The 6,330-nt window shown below is 42.9% G+C and overlaps 1 pseudogene; it reads left to right on the forward strand.

Annotated features, from left to right (window-relative positions):
- The first annotated feature begins 4,994 nt into the window (after positions 1-4,994).
- LOC112907762 (hsc70-interacting protein pseudogene) lies at positions 4,995-6,108 on the forward strand (annotated as a pseudogene).
- Positions 6,109-6,330: the final 222 nt, after the last annotated feature.

Raw genomic sequence — 6,330 nt, forward strand, 5'->3', positions numbered from 1 at the left:
TACATGCTTATTCAAGTGAAATAATAAACTTGGCTTTGGAAAATACAGCTGAATAAGAGAGTGAGGGGTTGTCAAGGTTAACTACCAGTTAACATGGGACTGCTCTGTAGCTGGTTATATATTATGTGAAAATAGGTACAGACAAAACACCTTTTCATTTCTGAGGATCCAAGGAAAGTGTTGAATGATAGTAATTAAAAATGTACAAGAAGTTAATGAAACTGCGAAGGAATGTCTAGAAATGCCTGGACTACTAAGTGAAAAGGAGCCTGTATTTTGCCTGATTGAGATAAGTGGTTCTTTTTTTGATTATGGGAAAGCCTAAGTGCAAGCAGCCTTCTGACAGACCAGAGAAAGAGAGAGGGGGAGTCAGCTGACAGGGTGTGAGCAGCAGATTCAAAGGTAATTTTAATTTTGGTTCAAATGGTAGACTCTTCAGAAGACAAGCTGGATATTTATTTCCTATCTTTTTTTTTTTTTTTTTAAAGATTTTATTCATTTACTCATGAGAGAGAGAGAGAGAGAGAAAGGAAGAGACACAGGCAGAGGGAGAAGCAGGCTCCCTGAGGGGATCCTAATGCAGGACTTGATCCCAGGACCCTGGGATCATGACTTGAGCCAAAGGCAGACACTCAACCACTGAGCCACCCAGATGTCCCTCCCATCATTTATTAATATAAATTCTACACATTTATCAGTCTCTTAGATGAAAATGTCATCTCCAGATAGGGAAGAACTTTCCCAACCTAACAACTCAATGGGGAAAGAATAGCAATTTGAATAATAACAATACAAGCTCTGTAAGCCAAAAGCATGATAGAGGAAATGAAGAGGCAAAGGGGAGAAGTATTTTTATCACATATCACAGAGGGTTAATACTCATATTAAGAGACTTTGCAAATCGTAAGAGAGACTCTGAAGAACACTTTAATACCATAGAAGCTAGGGACAACCAGTAGGACTTTTAAACAATAAAAAAAGTTATTTTTGTTAAATAGTTAGAAAATATCACTTGAAAATTATTTTAGCAAGTACAGTTATACTGTGATAAGATATATTAGTAAATCTGATTGTTATGTGGTAAAATATTTATACTTAAGTTGCTCTTAAGTTTATCTTATTTAAATGCATTTTATAAACAATTAAATGTTTGATTTACAATGGAGCTGATCAAAGAGCAACCATCTCCTGCTGTTAATTCCACTTCTTGCTGATGGGATTTCAGAATGGGTAGTGGACAGACCTGTTCTGATCCTGTTCAAGTCTCTCAAGTTGCCCAGGAAAAAAACCAGCCTCTCCATGATAAACCACCTTTGTTGCCCAGGGACCAAAACATGGGCCAGTGTTGCAGTGAGTGGCCTGCTTTGTTGCATCTGTCTGGTTCCCATGCCCTGTTTGGTACCGACTGCACTCCCCCAGCAGAACACCACTTCAGATGTAGGCTCTCGGAAGTTTCCAAAATTTTAGATGCAAGATAATTTTCTTTCCTGCAGCAGGTCCCTCATTATAATGGCAGCTTCATGTTGAAAGGCATCTGTGTGTAGGTAGAAGCCGGGCAGCATGGGGAGAGACGGTGGATCCTTTGAGCCCCAGGAGCCCCAGGATGAGTCAGCTGAGCTTGGGTTTCCACGCCTCGGAGTATCGGCTTGGTCACAGTTTCTCTAGGGACTGACGTGTCATCTGGAGCATCATGTGGAAATCACCAGCTGGAACAAAGTCCTTGTGAAATGTCTCTTTAACTGGGAATGTTTACAATCCACAGGAAAAGCAGCGGTGAGAAAGCAGAATAAGGACTATAAGGTCCTGTGCCCATCCCAAGCCCTGGGGACAGTGCTAGTGTCTGCTGGGGACTGGGGTTCTAGTGTGTGGTGCTGAGGCAAGAGAAGGAAAGAGAGAAAGGCCATGGTAGTGGGGGTGGGATCCCTCTGACTCTGAGGGCTTCCGTGCTTGTAAAGAACTTACATGGCTTCTGAGTCTTCCAGTCTTCTGAGACATGGCTAGAGATGTGAAGACCCTGACCATGTTTACACAGAATTGCTTAGTGCTTCCTGCCCTACTTGCATCATTATTTTATGGTGCATAGGTAATACTCAAGGGTAGAGAAAGAGCAGAGCCAGCTATAGGATGCTCTTCTGGGGCCTTTGAGACTAGGAAATTACTGTTCGGTCAAGTCTTTGTCTAGCTCACAGTCGTCTGTGCCTGTTTATTTCCTTCAACTTCTCTTCATTTACTTTAATATAAAATTCTTGTTTTCTACCCTGTGGAAGCTTGAAGAAATTTAAAACTTGAAGCACCTGTGTGGCACAATTGGTTAAGTAGCCAACTCTTGGTTTCTGCTTGGGTCATGATCTTGGGGTCCAGTGTTGGGCTCTGCGCTCAGTGGGGAGTCTTCTTGAGATTCTCTCTCTCTCTCTCTCTCTCTCTCTCTCTCCCTCTCCCTCTCCCTCCTCTCCCTTTCCCCCCACTCACACATGCTCTCTCTCAAATAAATAAATAAATAAATAATAAAAATTTAAAAAAATCTAAAAAATGTTAAATCTATGAAAAGCAGCTTAAGTCTTCAATGCTTGAGAAAAAGTTGGTGATATGAGAAATATTCACTGAAATGGGTATGGTGAGGGCTACACAAATTGCAGAGGTTAAACAGTTTTGGTTTACTGGCCAGAAACTTCTAGTGGAACATAGAGATTTCTAGCAAATGAATAAGTGCCAGTAGAGGGCACCGCTGTGCTGCTTCAGGAGAGCAAGCAAAGGATGTGGCTGGAGACCTGGGTAGGGTTCATGGAAGAGGTAAGGAATTGACTTGGACTTGTCAACTGGAAATATGGAGAGTTACCTTCTGTGATGGGTCATCTTTCATTAGGAGGTGATTTCCTCTTATGGCTGTGAGGTTGAATCTAGAATATGAAGCCATAGTAAATGCCTCCTCCTTTATTTAAGAAGATTTTATTTTTAACTAAATTGCACCTAACCTGGAGCTTGAACTCATAATGCTAAGATCAAGAGTGGCATGCTCTACCAACCCGGTGCCCCAGTAAATGCCCTTTTATCCAGGATCCATACCAAAGATCAAATAACCTCTTCTCCTACACCCATAGTTTTAATGTATTTTTTACCCATAGCATTTAACTATGTAAGTAGAGTTCATAATATGTTACCTTGAGGCCAGATGTGATCTTACAGGGCCCTCAGAATCCAAGGAGGTTCAAAACATGTTAAAACAGTTTGCCAGTATAATGTAATCTTACTCTGATTTATTGACTATTAGTCATGGTTGAATATGGGGTGAGTATATGAATGGACACCTTCCCAAACATTCTTGATAAATGGACTTTACTAAAATAGAGCATGAATGGACTCCAAGTGTGAAGAGTTCTCTACTTCAAATGGTTCTGCTCTCCAAGCCTGATTCCAGGAAAAAGTGTGAAGAAGATTGTCTTCCTCATCTTTTTACTTTGTTAAGACATTTAACAAACATTTGTTCTGTGCTAGGAGCTAGGGAGTACACAGGCAGATAAGAGAAAACATTTTTTTTTAATCAGAAGCCAAGGAAAGTCAGATTTGAAGGGAAGTATCTGCAAGTTATGTGCACTCTACAAAATTGGGTAAGAATAATGTGAAATGAGAGAGAACATGAATAATATTAAAGATTAGGCTCATTTTGCTATTGTTTTTGCAGGTGTAAATACATAGGAATCCTGACGGTATTTACAACAGAAGTGGGTAAAATTCACACACAAACTGAGAGAGCTTAAAGTGTGGTGAGTTGTGAGTTCCCAGCGAGGGGGTGTGAATCCAGTGCACTTACAGTGGAGGGCAGGCTCTGGGCACTGATGATGTGAGCGTGACTCTTGTCCAGACACAGAACAGAACTTTCATATTTTTTATCTGTGCTTCCTAATGTTTCTCTCCAGCCATCCGTTTGCTGGTAGGTCAACCCTATTGGCTCTCAGCTAAGTCCCACTTCTTTGATTCCTGAGTTCCCTTCCTGTTTCTGGCATATCTGTGAATGGTAATCTTTTTGTTTTTGTTTTTGTTTTGTTGTTGTTGTTTTGCTCTTAAGCCCAACGATCTGTTTTTAAAGTGTTTTTGTAGCCAAGCCAAGTTTTTGTGTGTGTGCTCTAGGATGCTCAACGTCTGCCATCTTGACTGGAAGCCCCTGACTGACGCTTCCGGTGCTGAGGTACTCGTTGAAGTAAACTGGAGTCTGATAATTTGACATTTTGTTCTGATAATCTGTAACCAGGTTCCCAATTAATAACCCAAACCACAGATTGGCATTTTATTTCCTATAATTTTCTTCAAGTGCTAAGGTAGCAGAGGTTCCATATAGTATGAGACCCTAAATTGTGTTCATGCTAGGGTTCAGACATTTTTGGCCATCCCAGATTTTGTGCTTGGAGGATGAATTTGTCAGTGATCTATCTGCAGGAATGTCCATCTCATGGTAAGAGAGTAGAGGAGTTCAGGTTGGGGTCAAGGACGACAGACTGGCATTGGGGGGCTGAGCAATTGTTTTTTTTTTTTTTTTTAAAGATTTATTTATTTATGATAGACATAGAGAGAGGGGTGGGGGCAGGCAGAGGGAGAAGCAGGCTCCATGCCAGGAGCCCGATGCAGGACTCGATCCCGGGACTCCAGGATCGCTGGGTCAAAGGCAGGCGCGAAACCGCTGAGCCACCCAGGGATCCCCGGGCTGAGCAATTCTGAGCAAAAAGTCATGTTCTGTTCTCTGGGTCAGAGCAAAAATAAGCTGGGAGTGAAATCTGAAAATGCTGCTCAGGAGAAATTGCTGTAAGATGTTAGGTTCACAAGGAAACACAGTTTGAGGACAGATGTGCAGAAGCTACTACCCATGTGGGGAAGAAAGCTCCTTTCTGCTTTCGTGAAGAGCATAGTAGGGCCCTTCCACACGGTCACGCTGGGCTGGTACCTACGCCTGGAATCAGGCCACAGCCTCAGCTGCACCCGCCGCCCGCCAGCGCCTCTGGATCATGGACCCCCACAAAGTGAGCGAGCTTTGGGCCTTCGTGAAAATGTGTAAGCAGGATCTGAGTGTTCTGCACACTGAGGAACTGCACGTCCTGCGGGAGTGAGTGGAGAGCATGGGGGGTAAAATACCACCTGCTACTCATAAAACTAAATCAGAAGACAATATCAAGGAAGAAAAAACAGATAGGAAGAAGGCAGAGGAAAACATAAAGACAGATGAACCATCAAGTGAGGAAAGTGATCTAGAAATGGACAATGAAGGTGTAATTGAACCAGGTACTGATGCCCCTCAAGAAATGGGAGATGAAAATGTAGAGATAACCGAGGAAATGATGGATCAGGCAAATGAAAAAAACGTGGCTGCCCCCATTGATGCCCTAGATGATGGCGAACTACAGAAAGCCATTGACTTGTTCACAGATGCCATCAAACTGAATCCTCGCTTGGCCATTTTGTATGCCAAGAGAGCCAGTGTCTTCATCAAATTACAGAAGCCAAATGCTGCCATTCGAGACTGTGACAGAGCTATTGAAATAAATCCTGATCCAGCTCAGCCTTGCAAGTGGCGGGGGAAAGCACACAGACTTCTGGGTCATTGGCAAGAAGTAGCACATGATCTTGTTCCTTGCTTGTAAACTGGATTATGATGAAGATGCGAGTGCAATGCTGAAAGAAGTTCAACCCAGGGCCCAGAAAATTGCTGAACGTTGGAGGAAGTATGAACGAAAACGTGAAGAGTGAGAGATCCAAAAAAGAATAGAAAGGGTTAAGAAGGCTTGGGAAGAACATGAAAGAGCCCAGAGGGAGGAAGAAGCCAGAGGACAATCAGGAGCTCAGTATGGCTCTTTCCCAGGTGGCTTTCCAGGGGGAATGCCTAGTAATTTTCCTGGAGGAATGCCTGGAATGGCAGGCGGGATGCCTGGAATGGCAGGAATGCCTGGGCTCGATGAAATTCTTAGTGACCCAGAAGTTCTTGCGGCCATGCAGGATCCAGAAGTTACAGTGGCCCTCCAGGATGTAGCCCAGAACCCAGCAAATATGTCAAAATATCAGAGCAACCCAAAGGTTATGAATCTCATCTGTAAATTGTCAGCCAAATTTGGAGATCAAGCATAATGCCCTTCTGACAAATAAAGCCCTTGCTGAAGGAAAAGCAACTTCGATCACCTAATAGATGTTGCAATAATACAAACTAGCGTACCTCTGACCTTCTCAAGAAGAAAGCTGGGGTGCCGTGAAGAGGATTCCTACCCCTCTGCCCCACATGCAACTGCAACATTCTACAGTGGTTTGCCATTAGGGTATTCATGCAGATAATGTTTTCCTACTAGGAATTAC

This window comes from Vulpes vulpes, chromosome 2 (genome assembly GCF_048418805.1).
Source record: "Vulpes vulpes isolate BD-2025 chromosome 2, VulVul3, whole genome shotgun sequence".
Taxonomy (NCBI): domain Eukaryota; kingdom Metazoa; phylum Chordata; class Mammalia; order Carnivora; family Canidae; genus Vulpes; species Vulpes vulpes.